General features: G+C 43.5%; 1 long non-coding RNA gene across 4 annotated transcripts; it reads left to right on the forward strand.

The window, feature by feature from the left end:
• The first annotated feature begins 613 nt into the window (after positions 1-613).
• On the forward strand, positions 614-23,048 carry LOC129862794 (uncharacterized). Of its 4 annotated transcripts, XR_008760826.1 has the most exons (10): positions 615-2,294; positions 16,443-16,530; positions 16,710-16,744; positions 16,834-17,005; positions 17,109-17,199; positions 18,478-18,530; positions 18,715-18,820; positions 21,695-21,808; positions 22,016-22,138; positions 22,281-23,048. It is a non-coding gene; the product is annotated as an uncharacterized LOC129862794 (long non-coding RNA). The 4 variants fall into 4 exon arrangements; XR_008760825.1 differs by having other exon boundaries at positions 614-2,294; positions 16,834-17,199; positions 22,278-23,048; XR_008760823.1 differs by having other exon boundaries at positions 614-2,294; positions 16,834-17,199.

Raw genomic sequence — 23,048 nt, forward strand, 5'->3', positions numbered from 1 at the left:
TGTAGTGACACCTCTTACACTGAGATGCAGTGCCTTAGACCGCTGCGCCACTCGGGAGCCCCATGTAAAGCATGACCAAAAGTCCATATGGAGTATATCTGTTTCTGATTTGACCAGTGATTGGATGGTGGGACAGCCAGAGGGAATGCATGAAGTTGGAGATCAAAGCCAAATGCAGTGAAGCAGAGAATTTTCCATTTTAGGGAGAGAGAGAGAGAGAGGCCGATAGAGGAATGCAATGTCTCTCAACACTTCACTTAGCATGCCAGAACAGACAAACAGTCTCTAGTGACCAGCTATTTTCCTTCTGCAGTCTCTGCCAGTCATCTGCTCATAGACAGCTGACAGAGATGGGAGACCATGACAGTGATGACACACACCAGCTAGTCTGTATCAACAAAGGTGTAGGATAACTGTCTAACCTAAATATACAAAATGTTTCAAAACCTATCAGCTACTTTTCGTGGGTTTGGAACTAAGAAATATGAAGTCTTGACATCACTTTGTCCTTGTTTCAACTGCTTGGAATAAAACTGTCAAACAACACTACACTGTTGTCATGACATTGGCCTGTGGGTAAGGTTTATGACCCCCCCCCCCCCCATATATACCTTTCTCCCTTCCCTCTCTCTCTTGACTCTACTGAAGGACTCTTGAATAGCCTTTGTTAAACATAGAGAGTCTGGGAGCATCAAACGGTGGGGGAAAGGAACCATATTTCGGCAATCCAACCAGTGGAGAATATGCGTTGGCACTTAATGAGACATTATGAGTGATGGCAGGACGACATAAACTGTATCTGGGAAAGTCTACACATTCTAGTTATCAGATTCACATGGAATTGTTGTGTAATTTAAATGTTTAAATATGAAACTATTTGTGAAAAGATTAAATGTAATCTTAGCTTCCAAATGAGAGAATTGGGTTTTCATAAGGTTAGAGCTCTGCTCAATCAGTGGCCCGCCCCTGTGAAGAGACATTGGTTATAAACTATGAAACACACCCTTCTCTCCCTCCACTATATAACCCCTTGACGAAAATGTAACGCCCGGTTCCTAGTTCACGAGGCCTGCAGCCTCTGCGTTAAAAGGGCAAATAACTTGCTGTTCCGGGTACATTAGGGCGACGGTCTGATGTCAGAAGGATTCAGATAATAATCACAGAACTAAGCCAACCTCAGCGTGTGCTTTTGTTACGAATGGTATGAACTTTGAACTCTTATTCACTACAGAAGTGATACCTCCTAGTCTATGAGTTAGCAACGGCCGCTGTAAACGTGGGCTAGGAAAGGACGGACGACATATGCAGTCTAACACACAACGACGATACTACAACATATCCCATTTACCACCAGAGACATTCTTCCGAGGACAGCAAGATCTCTGTTGGGCAACACAGCCAGCATCTACGACCAACCTACCGAAGCGCAGCTCAGAGTAAATATTTATTGCATTTCCCTTTTCCAAATGGGCGGTAATTTAGAATGCATAAGATACTGTATTTACGATAGCATAGCTTCTCCCTTTGTTCCTCAGTCTTCCCCTCTTTCACTCAAACCCAACCCCCTTTCCTTTGTGTAACCAGCCGTCATGTCGGCTCCGTCCACCAGGGACGTTTTCTGTATGACATAATTTGCATTCTGTGTATATGTAATTCTGTGTGATTAGTTAGGTATTTAGTAAATACATAATTAAACCCAATTTTGTATTGCTGATTCAACTTGTTAGCCAGGGTTCGTGAAGATAACCAAGAATTTAAAACTTTCAGATGAGACTGAAATAAGGTGACGATTTATATTGACTGTTATTGATGTAAAATATTACTAGGTCTTTAAGAGATTTTTTGGAAGATAACAGCTCTATAAACACTCTTTCGTGGTGCCCCGAATTTCTAGTTAATTACATTTACATCATTAGCTTAATCAGGTCATATTAATTACAGAGAAAGGATTTTATAGAATAGCATGTCATATCACTTAATCCGGCATAGCCATAGCCATCTGTATTTGGCCACAAACGGGTACACACGGGAGGATAGAAGATGGAGAAATAGAGACTAGAAGTCACAGGATTTATTTAATAACTTGACATTATGTTACAGTATCAATCTTGTAATTGTTTCCAATATGCCAACATTTGAATGAGAGATACGGCTATGTCCTCCCATGTCCATTCCTCTCGGGATTTCGACCGCTGCTGCTGCTGCCCGTTACCACGCTGCTTGGTCCGGTTGTGGTGGGTGATTCTGTAACGCTCGTCGTTGGAATGAGAAGAGGAGGACCAATGCGCAGCGTGGTAAGTATTCATTTTAATAAGAATACTTAACTTCTTATGGCTGCAGCCCGAGGCCGCCCACAATATGACAACAGCCAGCTCAAGTGCAGGGCGCGAAATTCAAAAGTTATTTTTTTTTTATATTTAACTTTCACACATTAACAAGTCCAATACAGCAAATGAAAGGTGCACATCTTGTGAATCCAGCCAACATGTCCGATTTTTTAAATGTTTTACAGCGAAAACAGCACGTATATTTATGTTAGCTCACCACCAAATACAAAAAAGGACAGACATTTTTCACAGCACAGATAGCATGCACAAAGCCAACCTAACTAACCAAGAACCAACCAAACTAACCAACAAACAACTTCATCAGATGACAGTCTTATAACATGTTATTCAATAAATCTATGTTTTGTTCGAAAAATGTGCATATTTCAGGTATAAATCATAGTTTACATTGCAGCTACAATCAGAAATTGCACCGAAAGCAGACAGAATAATTACAGACACCAACGCCAAATACCTAAATACTCATCATAAAACATTTCTGAAAAATACATAGTGTACAGCAAATGAAAGACAGGCATCTTGTGATTCCAGCCAATATTTTCAATTTATTAAGTGTTTTACAGCGAAAACACAATATAGCGTTATATTAGCTTACCACAATATAGCGTTATATTAGCTTACCACAATAGCCAAAAACACAAGCCATTTCCCAGCAGTAGAAGTTAGCGATCGTAACAAACCAGTAAAAGATATATAATTTTTGACTAACCTTGATATTCTTCATCAGATGACAGTCCTATAACATCAGGTTATACATACACTTATGTTTTGTTCGAAAATGTGTATATTTAGAGCTGAAATCAATGGTTATACATTGTGCTAACTTAGCTACTTTTTCCCACAACCTCTGTATTTTTTGACACTTTTTCTGACACACATATTCTGACCAAATAGCTATTCATAAACATAACTAAAAAATACATGTTGTATAGGAAATGATAGATCCACTAGTTCTTAATGCAATCGCCGTGTTAGAATTCAAAAAAATAACTTAATTTTGACATACAGCTTCGGTATAGCTAGAGTACCCAAAAGCTGGGCGCCGACGACTAGTTCACATGTACGACAGATATATGAAATAGCATCATAAAATGTTTCCTACTTTTGCTGATCTTCCATCAGAATGTTGTACAAGGTGTCCTTTGTCAAGAACAATCGTTGTTTGGATTTAGAACGGCCTCTTTCCCTCTCGATTTAGCAAGCACACTAGCCAAGTGGCACGAATCTCTCCATGTTAACAAACGGAAGAGAACGGAACACGGCAAAACTCCCGAAAAAATTTAAATCATCTGATTAAACTATATTGAAAAAAACATACTTTACGATGATATGGTCACATGTATCAAATAAAATCAAAGCCGGAGATAGTAGTCGCCTATAACGGCAGCTAAACAGAAGGCAAATCCAGGTACCTCCTCGCGCTCTCCAGAAAACAGGAAATGGGGGACACGTCATACAAAGAGCTTGTATTCCACTTCAGACCAAGATAAACACTCAATTTCTTCTCTCACCGCCTCTTGACATCCAGGGGAAGGTCTATGAAGTGCATGTATACTAATACGTATCATGCCCATTTATAGGCAGGAAGTAGAACAGAGCCTCGATTTCAGACTTTCCACTTCCTGGTCAGGAAGTTTGTGCCAAATGAGTTCTGTTTGACTCACAGATATAATTCAAACGGTTTTAGAAACTAGAGAGTGTTTTCTATCCAATAGTAATAATAATATGCATATTGTACGAGCAAGAATTGAGTACGAGGCCGTTTGAAATGGGCACCTTTTATCTGGCTACTCAATACTGCCCCTGCAGCCCAAACAGGTTAAACAAAGAACTAAAACAATAAACCAACAAAACGAAACAGTCCTGTATGGTAGACACAGACACAAGAACAATCACCCACAACCCACAATGACAAACAGGCTACCTAAATATGGCTCCCAACCAGAGACAACGACTGACACCTGCCTCTGATTGAGAACCATATCAGGCCAAACACATAGAAATAGACAAACTAGACATACAACATAGAATGCCCACTCACATCACACCCTGACCAAACAAAACATAGAAACATACAAATAAACTATGGTCAGGGCGTGACAGGTGTTTTTGTCCCCTGAAGGGGAATTGATAATCATTTATATGACCTGAGCTTTAGATGGGGTTATGATGTAAGAAATATTGAGTTCAGGAGTAGCATTTTGAGTCTGCAAATTTACAGCAGTCCAGCAATTTTTTGGGATGAATCTTATTCTGGAGGCAGCTCTGCAGTGGTCACTAGCTAGGGCTATCACAAAGTCATAACATCTGATTTTAAACCTAACCCTAACTTTAACCCCAACATAACCGCACTGCAAAAAAGAAGAACTGAAAGTGGGTGACCATCTGAAAGTGGGCCCCAATAACCTGATTACTCAAACATAGGTTAATTTAACCATCAGTTTGGTTTTTATTCACTCATGCTGGGTTGACCTAGCAGCTGGATCTTTTTTATTGTAATCCATAGGTTATTTTCAGGTCACGTGGCCTATTGGGGGTGTGGCTTTCCTAGTTATTCTTGGAGACCCGTGAGAGTAAATGTCATTCCTGTTCATCAATTTAAGTTGTACATTGTAAACAAAAATCTTCCTTAAATATTTTTGCACATTACATATTTTAATATAAATTTAATAACATTATTTAAATATTTTAACAAAGTGGTAATTATCCCAACATTGGGATATGCATAGGCACTTGAGAAACATTTATTTTTATTTTGGACGTTTTGTGACATTTCCTTTAAAAACAGCTCATATATGTTTTTGTACATCATTGTATACACATAAAAACGGCATAAAAGCATAAAACAGCATTTGAATATAACATTTAAATGTGTTAAGAAACTCATACTCTTGTGTAAGCCTCATTAAAGCTACAGAAGTGTCAGTGCTCAAACTTAGTGCGTGATGACAATACAACACATGAACCATAATGTACTTACTCTTACGGGTGGCCAAAAATAACGATCAGAAAATCACACCCTTACTAAGACATGCCTCCAGTCATAAAAAAGAAAACAACCCAACTAAGTGACCCATCTGGTGGTGTCAAAATAACCCGACATGTATTCTGTCCAAGTGTAAGCAGTCTGCTGTGGTGGAAAAAGTACCCCATTTTCATACTTAAAGATACCTTCATAGAAAAGGACTCAAGTAACAGTGAAAGTCACCCAGTAAAATACTACTTGAGTAAAAGTCTAAAAGTATCTGCTTTTAAATATACTTAAGTATAAAAGTAATAGTAAATGCTCAATTATACTTAAAGTACCTGTCCCGTGCGTCCAGATTTCTATGACAGATGACCAATAATTAATTACAATATGAGTGAAATACTTTTCCTATAAGGGCACAAGGCGAGACCCAGATGCAGACACAGGAGGCAGATGGTTAGTCTTAGTTGTTTATTTATATCCAAAAGGAGTAGGCAAGAGAATGGTTGTGGACAGGCAAAAGGTCAAAACCAGATTCTGAGTCCAAGAGGTACAGAGTGGCAAACCGGCTCGATGTCAGGGCAGGCAGGCGGATACGGAGTCCAGAAAAAACAGTCAAGGGTCAAAACCGGGAAGACCAGAAAAAGGGAATAGAAAACAAGAGCACGGGAAAACACGCTGGTTGATTTGAAAACATACAAGACGAACTGGCACAGAGAGACAGGAAACACAGGGATAAATACACTTTGGAAAATAAGCGACACCTAGAGGAGATGGAGACAATCACAAGAACAGGGGAAAAAGATCCGGCCGTGACATTTCCTTTTCTGTGTTGGAACGGTGTGGGCATACCCAACAACAGAATGGTGTGGGCGTATACTGTTCATTAAAAATATTCACGTTAGTAGACCACTGATTGGCCAGCTCAGCCAATGAGGCAGGGTGACGTCATTCTCTATGAGGAAATAGCAATAATTTTTTAAACGGTCCGTTTGAGATTTACGTTTGAGGTGGGACAGTCACTGGACAGTTACTTTAAGTAGCCTGTCAAAGTAAATGATAACAAATAAAATTTGAATTACAAACGTATGGTAAAAACAAACAAAATGGCCTGGCCTTACTTAATTTGTGAGCTCCCTTAACAGCCTCTTCCAGGTAGCTTTAAAGTGTATAGTACACAGTCTCACTAACTTCTCTCCTAAGACACCTGCCTTTCAAAGGGAGAGATACAGAATCATTGCCAAACTCATCAGAAAACTTGGTAGGGGACATTCCATCAGTCCTGGACGAAAGAAAATAAGCATGTACTTAGTTAATCAATCCTACAAATTCTATATCTTAATCGAGCTTACTGGATCTTGGGCAGGAAGTCTTGATAAAACCATGCGTATACAGTGCCCTGTTAATAGGCACCTTCTAAAGTAAACAAGCCCAAAGCCCTTTTCTTGTAATCTTATCATTTTGACCTCTTGCATTGACATACAGTACCAGTCAAAAGTTTGGAGACACCTACTCATTCCAGGGTTTTTCTATATTGTAGAATAATAGTGAAGACATCAAAAGTATGAAATAACACACATGGAAACATGTGGTAACCAAAAAAGTGTTAAACAAGTCAAAATATATTTTAGATTTTAGATTCTTCAAATAGCCACCATTTGCCTTGATGACAGCTTTTTTTTGATGACAGCTATTCTCTCAACCAGCTTCACCTGGAATGGTTTTCCAACAGTCTTGAAGAATATTTCCCCCCTCTGATAACCAGGTGGTGAATCGCATCTCTGCATGTCTGGCAGACATATCAGTGTGGATGACGGATCACCACCTCAAGCTGAACCTCGGCAAGACGGAGCTGCTCTTCCTCCCGGGGAAGGACTGCCCGTTCCATGATCTCGCCATCACGGTTGACAACTCCATTGTGTCCTCCTCCCAGAGTGCTAAGAACCTTGGCGTGATCCTGGACAACACCCTGTCGTTCTCAACTAACATCAAGGCGGTGACCCGTTCCTGTAGGTTCATGCTCTACAACATTCGCAGAGTACGACCCTGCCTCACGCAGGAAGCGGCGCAGGTCCTAATCCAGGCACTTGTCATCTCCCGTCTGGATTACTGCAACTCGCTGTTGGCTGGGCTCCCTGCCTGTGCCATTAAACCCCTACAACTCATCCAGAACGCCGCAGCCCGTCTGGTGTTCAACTTTCCCAAGTTCTCTCACGTCACCCCGCTCCTCCGCTCTCTCCACTGGCTTCCAGTTGAAGCTCGCATCCGCTACAAGACCATGGTGCTTGCCTACGGAGCTGTGAAGGGAACGGCACCTCCGTACCTTCAGGCTCTGATCAGGCCCTACACCCAAACAAGGGCACTGCGTTCATCCACCTCTGGCCTGCTCACCTCCCTACCTCTGAGGAAGTACAGTTCCCGCTCAGCCCAGTCAAAACTGTTCGCTGCTCTGGCACCCCAATGGTGGAACAAACTCCCTCACGACGCCAGGTCAGCGGAGTCAATCACCACCTTCCGGAGACACCTGAAACCCCACCTCTTTAAGGAATACCTAGGATAGGATAAAGTAATTCTTCTAACCCCCCCCCCCTTAAAAGAGTTAGATGCACTATTGTAAAGTGGTTGTTCCACTGGATATCATAAGGTGAATGCACCAATTTGTAAGTCGCTCTGGATAAGAGCGTCTGCGAAATGACTTAAATGTAATGTAAAATGTAAGAAGTTCCCACATATGCTGAGCACTTGTTAGCTGCTTTTCCTTCACTCTGCTGTTCAACTCCTCCCAAACCATCTCAATTGGGTAGAGGTCGGGTGATTGTGGAGGCCAGCGCATTCTTGGTCAAATAGCCCTTACACAGCCTGGAGGTGTGTTGGGTCATTGTCCTGTTGAAAAATAATGATAGTCCCACTAAGCGCAAACCAGATGGGATGGCGTATCACTGCAGAATGCTGTGGTAGCCATGCTGGTTAAGTGTGCCATGAACTCTAAATAAATCACAGACAGTGTCACCAGCAAAGCACCCCCACACCATCACACCTCCTCCTCTTCCATGCTTCACGGGTGTAAAAAACTTGGAATGAGTAAGTATGTCCAAACTTTTGACTGGTACTGTATGTCCTGTACTGACTGTCACTGTGACATCAACTAGTCAAAATATGAAACCTGTTGTTTAACAAATTTGCTAGGTCCTTTACTGGCGACTTATCTATTTGCCAGGGGAAGCTATCTCTAACCCAAGCACCATATGGCGGCCTCTAATTTAATATCAGTCCCAAGCTCAATCCCTCTGTTCTTCATGCAACATTGTATTGAAATTACTAAAATATGTCATTATTAGAGTGCTATCTGAAAGCCACTAATATTACCATTCACTTTGTTACTTTCGCTATTCTTCATATCTGTTTCCTTCAACTAGGATGTTTTCTTCCCAATAGGAAGACCCTCTCATTCACTACTGCTAATACCCATGGACTCACTCTCAAACACTCTCAAACGAGGCGTTATCGAGCACAAGGTGCTATTCTATATGTATGGGAAGCTGCAAGACTATAGAGTCTATAGCAGTGGAAGCTGCTATAGCACAATCTGGGACTACTAGAAAGGTACCATAGTCTCTGGGAGGCTAGAGTAGTCTAAGACTACTGAGTGAGGGTAGAGAAGCCCCACTGACAGCTGTCTATAGGCATTTCTGGGAATGTTCTATGTGGTCTGGGACCACTGTTTTCTGGGACCACTGTAGTCTCTGGTCTCTGGGACTACTGTAGTGTCTGGGACTACTGAGATTTCCTCAAGAACATGATATGTGTACCTCTCGGGCTGGCTGCACTGTGATCGTTGCTGGTGGTGTGGGTGTGAATAGCTACGTTTTTAATTGATAATGTTATATAGGGATTCTGTGTGATGTGAAGATCTGAAAAGAGAGAGTACTATTACCGAATATGCTGTAAAATGGGTTACTAGAGATTTGATGAAGTAACAACGTATGTATAGTATAATGAGTTATTAGAGATTTGATGAAGTAACAATGGAAAAAAAATGTATATACAACTTGCATACCCACACGTAGACGTACGTAAGTGGTGTACAAATTATTCAGAGAAATGGGGCTCCCGAGTGGCTCATGGGGCTCCTGAGTGACGCACTGCATCTCAGTGCTAGAGGCGTCACTACAGACACCCTGGTTTAATTCCAGGATGTATCACAACCGGCCGTGATTGGGAGTCCCATAGGGCGGCGCACAATTGTCTCAGCGTCGGTGTAGGCCGTCATTGTAAATAACAATTTGTTCTTAACTGGCTTGCCTAGTGAAATAAAAGTTAAATAAAACATATAAATGTTCAGAGTGGTCCCTTTACGGATCATTTGATAAAGATAAGGTTAAACCGTTGTATGACTGTCTAAAGGGTCTGGGAAATAAATGTCTCAGACAAAGATTGGTGCATATCCACTTTTGTTAAAAGTACGGGACCTGACTTACTTCTAACCAATAAAACTATAAACGCTTGGGGCCTCCCGAGTGGTGCAGCGGTCAAAGGCACTGTATCGCAAGTGCTAGAGGCGTTACTAGAGACCTGGGTTTATTCCCGGGCTGTAACACAACCGGCTGTGGCCGTGAGTCCCATAGGACAGCACACAATTGTTAGGGGAGGGTTTGGCCCAGGGGGCTTTACTTGGCTCTAGCAACTCTTTGTGGCGGGCCGGGTGCTTGCAGGCTGACACCGGTCACTAGTTGAACAGTGTTTCCTCCGACACATTGGTGTGGCTGGTTTCCGGATTGGTTTTATTATTACTTATTTTTATACAAATTCATTTAAATTGACTTACTGAAATTCCCTGTGACATCAACTAGTCAAAATATGAAACCTTTGGGGCCTCCCGGGTGGCGCAGTGGTCTAGGGCACTGCAACGTAGCGCCAGCTGCGCCACCAGAGTCTCTGGGTTCGCGCCCAGGCTCTGTCGCAGCCGGCCGCGACCGGGAGGTCCGTGGGGCGAAGCACAATTGGCCTAGCGTCGTCCGGGTTAGTGAGGGTTTGGCCGGTAGGGATATCCTTGTCTCATCGCGCTCCAGCGACTACTGTGGCAGGCCGGGCGCAGTGCGCGCTAACCGAGGGGGCCAGGTGCACGGTGTTTCCTCCGACACATTGGTGCAGCTGGCTTCCGGGTTGGAGGCGCGCTGTGTTAAGAAGCAGTGCGGCTTGGTTGGGTTGTGCTTCGGAGGACGCATGGCTTTCGACCTTCGTCTCTCCCGAGCCCGTACGGGAGTTGTAGCGATGAGACAAGATAGTAATTACTAGCGATTGGATACCACGAAAATTGGGGGGAAAAGGGGGTAAAAAAAAAAAAAAAAAAAAGAAACCTTTTACCCTCACAATTGTTCACGGATGATGTGTCTCCTCCTGGGCAGCTCGCAGTAAAGGTCTGGGCGGGTCCCTTGTCGTCTTTTGGTCAGATGGGAATTTCCCTCGTGCTTCATAAAATGCACTACCAGTTTTCCTCACAGACTGGAAAGCTCCGCAGACAGAATCAGTCATCCACTGTGTGACGCCAAATTGTCATGGAAATTACCACCAGGGACTCAGTCAAACTTAATTAATCATTCATTATTATCAGCAAGCTGGAGAAGTTCAAACAAACGTATTGCACCATAGTACACGTCGGTCGGGAGCTCTGCCGGGGCAGTCCCGTTAGTTCTCTTATAGATAGACAAGTTATATTTGCATGATTTACATGATTAATTATTCATAATGAATTCATCATTAACATTTGGTTCCTGCATGTGACCGATCAATACCTCACGAGGCTTCTTCTCTCTAAGCTGAGACCTTGAAACTGAGATATCCGTTTTGGTTCCCAGAACAATGTTCTGGGGGACTGCCAATTGGTTTGAGGAGGAGGTCACAGTCACCTGCATGAACCAAGATAGAGGGAGAGGAGATGCTGTGTACAATTCAATGCTATCTCTTCTGACAACAACATTTTCCCTCACACCAGCAAAGTACAACTTTCTTGATTTTTTTTATTTATGGATAGCACAGTCAAACACTCAGACATAATTTCCAAACAAAACATTTGTGTTTAGTGAGTCTGCCAGATCAGAGGGAGTAGGGATGACCACCTGTTCTCTTTATAATTGAGTAAATTGGACCATTAACCTGTCCTGCTAAGCATTCAAAATGTAACGAGTACTTTTGTGTGTCAGGAAAAATGTATGGGAGTAAAAGTAAAAGTTGTCAAAAAATATAAATAGTAAAGTGAAGTACAGATACCCCCCAAAAATACTTAAGTAGCGCTTCAAAGTTTTTTTAATTCAGTTACTTTACACCACTGACCGTCTGTCAGTAGGAAATTCTAAATCACTGTACAGTAGCTTTAATAAGTAGCAACATCTCAGTCCTTTATAGCATTCAGAGACACAAAATAAACATAATTTTTAAAAGTTTAAACACTCTGAGCATTTTGTCAATCCAAATGTTGTACCCAATCTCCGTCCTTATTTTAATATTACAGAGATGATTGATGTTATAGTCATCCAATCTGAGATTACTATGACAGTGGTTTCAATTTATAGACTGGTATTCTACTCATATTGTTCAAATGAGAAAACACACTGACCAGGAGAGATATTTTTGTTCGGCTTGGTCCAGTCCAGTAGGAGTAATGGCAGAAACAGAAGCATTGTTAGATTCTGTTGGCGCGAGTGAAGTTGACGAGAATGAGTGGAAGACGGTGATGAAGAAGAATGAAGCTAAAAGGGCTAAAGTTGGAAATGAACATCAGTTTCTTGTACAAGTGTGATTCATTAATAAGGATTCGTTTTTGGGAGATCCATTTGATGTTACGAACATGGTGAAGGATGCATTGGGAAAGGTGGCGTCAGTTCGAGTGACCAGGAGTGGTTTTGTTGTAATTTCCTTTGTGTCAAATAGCAGAAGGAGAACTCTTTGTGGTACCAGTAAAGGGTGTTATCTCTGGTGTTCCGTTGGACATTGCAATTCAATATTTCACATTGAACATTCCAGGAGTAGTTGGTGCACGCCGCTTGACCCATAAGGTGGGTGGGAATATGGAGGAACGCCTATCGTTTTTACTGTTGTTTAATGAAGAGCTCCCGACACATATAAAAATGGGGTATATGAGATACGCCACTGCAATACGCCAGAATTGTAAAAAGTTTGTCCATGTGTCAAGTGTTTGCAGGCTGAAGAAATGTGTTGTTGAAGAGTTGGAGGGTGTACAGGGTTCTGACTAGAGACAATACAGCTACAATTGGAAGGAACTTTTGTAACAGTTCAACGAAACGTCCGTCCCCTTGCCCCGACGCGAACCAGGGACCCTCTGCACACATCAACAACTGACACCCACGAAGCGTCGTTACCCATCGCTCCACAAAGTCCGCTGCAACCAGTGATCCGGGTCAACAGCATCAATGTAACAGTATAACTTTACGGCGTCCCCTCGCCCCGACCTGGGCGCGAACCAGGGACCCTCTGCACACATCAACAACGGTCGCCCACGAAGCATCGTTACCTATCGCTCCACAAAGGCCGCAATGTAAATAGCTGTACATTTTGTTACTTTTATTGCGCATATGATGAACTGTACGGGCCAAACTAACAAGAAGTCGGAGGCCGCTGTGTAGGGATGTGATTTCGGTTGGACTGGGACTGGGTTTTGATGCAAAGGTATTTTATGTAATTATTTTGTGATTACGTTTTTTCCCCTTTCCCGCAAAGGATATAATTTTCTTCTCCAGTTCACTATCCATACAGGAGGTGGCAGCATACACATTACATTTGTGCGAGCGCCATTATACCAGAGAAGAAGAACAAGAATTAAAAAGAAGAAGAAAAAGAAGAGAAAACAGATTGAGCACAATCAGAGAGGAAGAGGTGAAGCGAGAGGGTCGACTCCGCCCTAAAAGCTTTCCATGCAGATTAAGCAGACTAACCAGACCACGTGAGGAGTTTTTGTGTGGGTGCTAATGAGAGAGTGTGGAATTTTCTATTTAAAAGGTGAGGCTTATTTACTAAAATCGAAGTTTCATAATGCTTAGGTTGTAACGAATGTATTGATACAGTATGTTTTCTACAAAAGATCATTGGCTAGAATGTTCCCACCTGATCTCACCAAGGCCCCAGGGTTCCGGTCTAGAAACACGCTTTCTATTGTGCTCAGAGGACACTTTCGAAACTGCAGTTTAGCTGACAGCGAGCCCAAAAAGACAAGCCCCATCAAGAAAAGCTTTCGTTATCATCTTTGTGCCAAAAATATCCATTGAATTATTCAAGTAATTGTCTTCAAGGACAATTTTTTTATCCATCACACTTCGGCCAAAGATAAAAAATGTATTTTCATCCAATGGTCTGTCATGTTTCTGCATGATGTGACGACGTCATCGATACTAGCGCTGCTCCAGTGCGCACTGACAGAGCGTTCACACTATACAAGTGGCACTTGCCTAGCCACGCTAGCTTCGCCCTCGTGTGGGTGCTAACAAGCAAGTTAGATAGTGCTACAGCCATTGTCAGCTAATCCAATAGCCATGGGAGCATCGATTGGTCACTCACTTCGCAATATTGCAGAGGATTTGCATAAAGCTCAGCTTTCCCCAACTTTAGTCTCGTCCTATTCAGCTCCCTCGCCCATGCTCGCGTCGCTCAGTGGTCGACACAGTCCGCTTATCTCGCTTTCCTTCCATTGAATGTGAATTGGCTCATTTGAGTGGTAAGGTAAAATCAACCAACTGTAGACGAAAATCGAGGATGAAGTCGGGGGAAGTGCATCTGCGACAACCGGAAGTTGGACACTGATGTGGTTTTCCAACAGCATGGCTTAGTGCTAATGTTGTTTATAAAATATTTTCTTTGTAATGTCGAAATAAACGTTGTCTCCTACCCCCATATCACGCACTCACACAGTAAATACGCTACATGACTAAAAGTATGTGGACACTTGCTCGTCAAACATCTCATTCCAAAATCATGGGCATTAATATGGAGTTGGTCCCCCTTCGCTGCTTTAAAAGCGTCCAATCTTCTGGGAAGGCTTTCCACTAGATGCTGCGGGGACTTGTTTCCATTCAGCCACAAGAGCATTAGTGAGGTCGGGCACTGATGTTGTCGGTGTTCCAATTCATTCCAAAGGTGTTCGATGGGGTTGAGGTCAGGGCTCTGTGCTGTCCAGTCAAGTTCTTTCACACCGATCTCAACAAACCATTTCTGCATGGACCTCATTTTGTGCCTTGGGGCATTGTTATGCTGAAACAGGAAAAGGCCTTCCCAAAACTGTTGCCACAAAGTTGGAAGCACAGAATCATCTAGAATGTCATTGTGTGCTGTAGCGTTAAGATTTTCCCACTGAAACTAAGGGGTCTGAACCATTCAAATCAGCCCCAGACCATTATTCCACCTCCACCAAACTTTACAGTAGGCCCTATGCATTCGGGCAGGTAGCATTCTCCTGGCATCCGCCAAACCCAGATTCGTCTGTCGGACTGCCAGATGGTGAAGCGTGATTCATCACTCCAGAGAATGTGCTTCCACTGCTCCAGAGTCCAATGGCGGCGAGCTTTACACCACTCCAGCCAATACTTGGCATTGCACATGGTGGCCTTGGGCTTGTGTGCAGCTGCTCAGCCATGGAAACCCATTTCATGAAGCTCAGGAGGGGACTGAGCACGCACCCCTGAGGGGCTCCAGTGTTGAGGATCAGCGTGGCAGATGTGTTGCTACCTACCCTCACCACCTGGGGGCGGCCTGTCAGGAAGTCCAGGATCCAGTGCAGAGGGAGGTGTTTAGACCCAGGATCCTGAGCTTAGTGATGAGCTTTGAGGGTACTGTGGTGTTGAACACTGAGCTGTAGTCAATGAATAGCATTCTCACGTAGGTGTTCCTTTGGTCCAGTTGGGAAAGAGCAGTGTGGAGTGCAATAGCGATTGCATCATCTGTGGATCTGTTAGGACGGTATGCAAATTTAAGTGGGTCTAGGGTTTCTGGGATAATGGTGTTGATGTGAGCCATTACCAGCCTTTCAAAGCACTTCATGGCTACGGACGTGAGTGCTACGGGTCTGTAGTCATTTAGGTTTCCTGTTTGCTTATTTCCTTATTCAGCTGACTGGGTGCGGTCTTAGTGCCAGCATCCGTCTTTGGTGGTAAATAAACAGCCACGAAAAGTATAGCTGAAAACTCTCTTGGCAAATAGTGTGGTCTGCAGTTCATCATAAGATACTCTACTTCAGGTGAGCAAAATCTATAGACTTCCATAGATTTTGTGCACAGACCGCCCCCCCCCCCCCCCCCCCCCCCTCATCCGGAATGTGCTGTTCTATCTTGCCGGTGCAGTGTATATCACGCTAGCTGAATATCCATGTCATAATTTAGCCTCGATTCCGTGAAACATAAGATATTACAGTTTTTGATGTCCCGTTGGTAGGATATTCATGATCGTACCTCGTCTAATTTATTGTCCAATGATTGCACGTTAGTGAGTAATATTGACGGTAACGGCAGCTTTCCCACTCGCCTTCTGCGTATCCTTACGAGGCACCCCGCTCTGTGTCCTCTGTCCCTGCGTCTCTTCCTCTTGCCAATAACGCGGATGTTGGCCTTGTCGAGTGTTAATAGTATATCCCGTGCGTCCTGCTTGTTGAAGAAAAAAAAAACAGCTGCCCGCCGCCCTGTCAGCCGTGCTGCCCTCTGACTTCTTCAGCGACGAGTCAATGACCATGGACAGCATCTCTCCCTCCTCGCCTCCCCTCTCTGCGGCCCTCAGCATGGCCTCCGCCTGCGGGGAGCAAACTTCAGGAGCTACGCAACCGCTCCGCCAGCAAGAGAAGGGGAGTTGCCTGGTACAAAAGGGACATTCTGCTCATTGACCTAGGTGTTATCTGCTGTGGTGCAGCTGTGTGGATTTTACAGAATGACCGTTCCAAGTGTTTCCTTGGTAAAGTGCACGAATGTGTGTTTGTTGTTGTTGTTAGTACACTTCTAGATATTAATGCACAGTTGGAGCTAGAAACACAAGCATTTCACTACACCCGCAATAACATCTGCTAAACATGTGTATGTGACAAATAAAATGTTATTTGATATAGCCCTCTTTAACGAACCTCTGTTGTGTTTTAGGAGTGGGAAGTCGACTCACCATCAGAGTATGACAGAAGCATCCCAGAGTCTCCGCCGGATAGAGATGCCAAGGATGTCCATCAGAGCGGTGAGCTAACACAGGATTTTATTTTGTATTCTGTAACAGCTGTAAAGTCAGATAAAATAAAATATGGCTTCAATAGTATTACATCAGAAACAATATGGCTTCATTCACAGTCCTGTCTGGCTAGACAGTATGAACTAAGTACTCACCCATATATTGCTCTCTGTGTGTCCTATGAACAGGCCAAGGCTCTGTGTTGCTGTGCAGGCTGCACAAGGTAAGTTATTTCAATGCCATCCTCCAACTCCTCTATTAGATCATCATACTGTGATAGTCCAATTCAATACAACTTTATTTGGTCCATAGAGGTCACAAAGTTCCGGAGGAATTTGTTCAACCAGGAGACCATTTGCCCCTCCGAGAAGGCCAAGATGCCCAGGAGCCTGTCTGTCTTGGCTGTGGAGGGACTAAAGTGCAAATGCCCTCAGACGACAGAAGGTGGCGGTATAGAGACACTCTGATACTTAATTGCTCGCCAGTATGTATTCCCTGATACTTCAGCATTCCAAGAGCTCATAGCATCAGTAACAAGGGAAAAGGTTTTGTTAGCACTGTGACCCAGAGAAAATCTGCCCTTTTAGATCGACATGCCCTCCGGACCAAAAAGGTGATGGAGACGCCACTTCACAAGCAGGTGTCCAATCGCCTGGTGCACAGGCAAAAGATGGGCAGGTGAGTTGGACATGTGATTTTTTTAAAACCACTCATTCCTGTATTCGGTTAAAAATGGCAGATTTGGACACTGATAAATGCCTAAATTGGAAAACAGTGGCTGTACAGTAACATGCTGTACAGTAACGTCAGAGCTCTGGCTCTGCGCTTCACAGCCCTGTATGGGTTTTGACTGACAGCTGTTCTGAACTTGAGCACCTCGCGGCATAAAAAGTAACCCCCATACCTCCCGCTAATTGGGCAACTTTTGCAAATGTTCTGTTGTCTGAGTGAGTGAAATGCTATAAATTAAGAAGACTGTATTTTGAAAGATGAGACATTGAGGACTGTAATAAATACCGCTTTGATGTCATAAAAGCCAAACACTTGAGTCCAAATGTGCACATTTCCATAGAATAAAACCCATGTCATAAACAGTGTCAATGTTTATGATCACTATGTTTGATGTACAGTTACAAGATGACAAGTCGTTATACCCTGCGTTGTTCTGAACAAAATGAGACTGTCTATTGTGAAGAAAACCAGCACCTGAATACACTCATGACTTCTTTCTATTCTCACCAAAATGACGAACAGTTTCCCTGAATTGCATTGCGAACGATTAACACTGCAATAATTGTGTGATGGCGGGATGCAGGGCTGTGTTTCAACCAAAACAACTATAAGTGTGCTTGCTTTAGATCCTCAACGGCACAGCTAGGAGAGCTAAGAAAAGCACCTTATAGTTGAAGACTCTCCTTTGAGTCATCAAAGTGCATCGAAATTACTTCTGAACTGTGCACCATTTGCAGAGGTGTGGCCACTTGGAGACAACAGTTACTCCTCTCACTCAAACCGTGGTATATATATTTTTCTTATGTTGCACCTTCCCCGCATTGTCCAGGGGAAATTCATATCATGTTACTGAATGTATCCAGCATATTCTTTTCATATTTCTTCTGTAAGAATAATTTCAATTTAGACCTATCCATGTAGGCCCATTCCCACAAGGTAAAAAATTATACAGGGCCTTCGGAAAGTATTCACACCCCTTTACTTGTTTCACGCTGTTGTTTCACAGCCTTCATTGAAAATCGATTAAGTTGACACATTTTTTCAAATGAATACAAAATGAAAGCTGAAAGTATTCAATCCCTTTTGTATGGCAAGGCAAAATAAGTTTGTTATATGAGTTTAACATTTGTTTAGGAGAAGTTATTACTGTAACAGTGTAGCAGTACACCGTACCGTGGGGACAATGGTGCGTAAGAAACATGTTCTGACTGTTTGATTCGTCAGGTCTGTCCCGACAGAGGAGTGCATCGTGGAGGAGTCGCCAGTGAAGCCCCCAGGTCAGTGACTGCTGCTAAGAGTGGATATGAAACAGACATTTCTGAGCTCCAGCAACGACAGCAAAATAGGCAGGCGGACTAAACACCATTACTACAGGTGTATCACTACAGTTATTACTGTTCACTATTCTGTGGAGTCTTTCAACTGACACATATTGACAATTTGATCGTTCAAATGCTGTAGGTGCGGTAAACCTGCGATCAGTACGGTCTCCGGTACGTCTTCTATTTGGAGCCACTCAGTCTCCTGCTACCAGGTCCAGCCAGAGGCAGCTGTCCATGTCTTCGAGGTAACTGGTCCATCTCGTTGAACCTCTTCAGTTGTCATTTATCATATTGTTTTTTTCCCAAGCAAAGAATAACAATGCCGATTAGTTTGCGATACTTATTGGAAATACTTGATTGGTTTTCCTAACTCCTAAGTCGCCTGGTGGAGACGGTAGGTTTGCGAAAGGGAACAAGACACCCAAAAGCCCTCAGAACCCCAGAACAACCAAGACCTTACAGGGTCCAGGGCTACTCGGTCACAGACAGCCCGGTGGCAAGGCCATCTCACAGGCAGGGCTGCGTGGCCCTGAGATGCAGCCCCTTCAGATCCCCAGCCAGGAGGAGCCTGGTATTGGAAACGCCCCAAAAGGAGTCCCCTCTGAAGGGCATCCTGAGGACCCCCGGTCAAGACCTTACTAGATTCACTTTCTCCCTCCGGAGCTTGCCAGCTACAGAGCCCACCATGCTCCAGAACACCCAGGAAGAGTGTCACCTGGTCACCATCTCCACAGAAACCCAGAGTTACAGAGACGAGCGCACCCTTCAAGGTGCCGGAGTTGCCTCTTCTTTTCACCCGAAGCTCTCCATGGCTGTTGATGAACACACCCAACAAGTTCTTCAGTCTGCTCAAGAGTCCTAGAAGCAAACAGGTTATTTTTATGACTCCAGCAAAAGTAGTGCAGAGAACGAACAGAAATTCCCCACAAGTGTCTCTGTCTAGGATTACAGAAAATTCTGCTGTGGGTGGCGCTGAAACAACGCCAGAGAAAAGTGAATGTCAGAAGTCTTCCGAATGGCTTATGGGAAAGTTCAAAAAAACTGTTAAGGATATGCAGGATCTCCCTGATGGTCCCCAGAAACCCCCCTCTTCTTGTTCCACACCACCTCCTGACCACTTTTCTCCACCCACTCCCACCACCACAACCCCCAGGAAATGTTCAAGCCTTGGTCCCCGCATGCTCACTTGCTCTGGAGGAACCCCTGTTAAAGACTCTCCATGTCTCCACACCAAAGCATGCTCACACCAAAAAAAGCCACCTGTCACGGTTGTTGAAAGAACTGGACCAAAGTGCAGCGTCGTGAGCCTACATTTTATTTTATTTTAAAATGTCGCCAACAAAACAAGAAACAAAATAAACAACCATGAAGCTTCCGAGGGCTATAGTGCTACTAACAAAGATAACTTCCCACAATGACACAAGGGAAAAAGGCTGCCTAAGTATGATTCCCAATCAGAGACAACGATGGACAGCTGTCCCTGATTGAGAACCATACCCGGCCAAAACATAGAAATACATAAACCTAGAAAACAGAACATAGAATGCCCACCTGACCTGATCACACACTGACCAAACCAAATAGAGACATAAAAAGGCTCTCTAAGGTCAGGGTGTGACACCACCTCCGTAATGTCACGATCTGAAACGTCACCAAAGACTCCTGTCAAAACCCAACTGAATAAAACGACTGTTGCCATCTCTATAGGATCAAGGATTATCAAAAGCCGTGCTATAATTTCTCAGACAAGCCAAAGATTCCTAGATGCCCTTCCAGACTCCCTCCACCTACACAATGACGTCAGAGTACAAAAATCAGTTAACCACCTAACTGAGGAACTAAATTTAACCTTGCGTAATACCCTAGATGCAGTCACACCCCTAAAAACTAAAAACAATTGTCATAAGAAACTAGCTCCCTGGTATACAGAAAATACCCGATCCCTGACGCAAGCTTCCAGAAAATTGGAACGGAAATGGCTCTCCACCAAACTGAAAGTCTTCCGACTAGCTTGGAAAGACAGTACCATGCAGTATCGAAAGCCCTCACTGCTGCTTGATTATCCGATTTTTTTTCAACTTAATTGAGATGAATAAGAACAATCCCAAACTTATTTTTGATACTGCCACAAAGCTAACTAAAAATCAGCATTCCCCAAGAGAGGAGGGCTTTCACTTCAGCAGTGATAAATTCATGAACTTCTTTGATCCTCTTTACATCTGCATATTTCTCCAAAGCTCAGTTGTCCTGAGTCTGCACATCACTGCTTGTCTGGAAGCAAGATGTCGGTGTCCACGACATGGCTGGTTTTCTCTTTGTAGTTCGTGATTGTCTGTAGACCCTGCCACATACGTCTCGTGTTTGAGCCGTTAAATTGTGACTCCACTTTGGCTCTGTACTGACATTTTGCCTGTTTAATTGCCTTATTGAGGGAATAACTACACTATTTGTATTCTGCCATATTCCCAGTCACCTTGCCATGGTTAAGTGCGGTAGTTCCCGCTTTCCGTTTTGCACGAATGCTGCCATCTCTCCAGGGTTTCTGGTTTGGGTAGGTTTAAATAATCACAATGGGTCTAACATTTCCTATACACTTCATGATGAACTCAGTCATCGTATCCGTGCATTCGTCAATATTATTCTCTGCTGATCACTGTTCTCAACTTGTCGTTGCACATCTCACACTACAGAGCATTGCAGATTTTGTGCCGACATGTTTGTAAAATATTGGGACGTCTGGGACAGCTCAAAGACGAGATCGTTAGCCCTCAGATTGCGTCTCTGACCCTCTCACATTAAATGAATGTAGGCGATGGCTGCTCGCTCCTTTGTAGGCAACGACATGAGGATTTTGTCTCCAACCTCAAACTTGTCTGGGACAGCTAAATCGGGGCCAAAATCGTGTAGTGTACACCCGGTTTAAGGATGGGAGAGACATCACATCCATCACAGCTCCTTGCTGAAGGTGACGTTGATCATGTACTGCTTCTTGTGGGGTGAGCCTGATGTTCGGCATGTCACGCCTCATGTCTGAAACATCAAAATGCCTATGCATCTACAAATCATTGTTTTACACAATATTGTATCATATTTTGAGTTGCTGACCTGTTCATCCACAGGATTGTGCTGTAGTCTCCACAACTGGATCAGACTGACACAGGATTTCCAGTCAGCGGATGGTCTGAGGGATGCACTCATGTTGGACTGGAAAACAAAGAGACATTTGGCCAGTGGTAGGTATTTTTCAATGCTGTATCACCATCCAATCGTAACACATACCAACTTTTTACAACGTGACAAGTGGTCCCTCGACGCCCAATCTTAGGTCATGAAAACCATGCACAAACATACTGCACAGATATCTCTTCAAATTCATTGTTGTACACAATATTGTATTAAATTTGATGAGTTACTGGAGGTCAGTACCTGTCCGTCCACAGGCTCGATCTGCTGTAGTCTCTACAAGTGGACGCTTGAGCTCGGATCACACTGGCACATGATGTCCATGCACTGGATGGCCTGAGCGATTCACTCCTGTTGGACTGGAAAACAAGAGACATTTGGTCAGTGCTGTGTCAACATCTTTATCTGGACAGAAAATGTACTGTTTGTCATAACACAAACCCACCTTGGACAATGTGACAAATGGTCCCTCAACAACCAATCCTCATGCCTCATTGTTTGTTCTTGTTTCCCAATCAGCAGTCTGGATCTTCCTCTCTGCCATGGTGGATGAGCTACCTTTCCTGGTAAATTTTCCCATGGGAAAATGACAGCTGCAGACCCGAGTGTTGTCACTGGGTTTTCTGTCCGCCCATCTCAAAGACTGTACTTCTGATTATAATTCTCAAGAGGAAAGTTAAAACCTTGCTAACATTAGGCACTTCAAGAAGCTAAGTTAACAATGATCATTACACAGGTGCACCTTTTGCAGTTTTGTCAAACAACATAATGCCACAGATGCCTTAAGTTTTGAGGGGACAGGCAATTGGCATGCTGGCTGCAGGTATGTCCACCAGAGCCTAGAATTTAATGTTAATTTCTGTACCGTTAGCATAATTTTACCTCCTTACCTCCTCTATACCTCCAACATTGTTTTGGAGGTATAGACACAGTACGTCCAACAAGCCTCACAACTGCAGACCACGTGTAACCACGCCAGCCCAGGGCCTCCACATATGGCTTCTTCACCTGTGGGATCATCTGGGGAGGAGGAAGAGGGAGTATTTCTGTCTGTAATAAAACCCTTTTAATAAATAATGTAATAAAACCTTTGGGAAAAACTCATTCTGATTGGCTAGGCCTGGCTCACCAGTGGATGGGCCTGGCTCCATTGAGTAGGCCTATGCCCTCCAATGGCTGTGCCACTGCCCAGTCATGTGAAATCCATAAATTAGGGCCTAATTAATTTATTTCAATTCAATGATTTCCTTTTATGAACTGTAACTCAGTAAAATCTTTGAAATTGTTGCA

The sequence above is a fragment of the Salvelinus fontinalis genome, chromosome 9 (assembly GCF_029448725.1).
Source record: "Salvelinus fontinalis isolate EN_2023a chromosome 9, ASM2944872v1, whole genome shotgun sequence".
In the NCBI taxonomy this organism is placed as follows: domain Eukaryota; kingdom Metazoa; phylum Chordata; class Actinopteri; order Salmoniformes; family Salmonidae; genus Salvelinus; species Salvelinus fontinalis.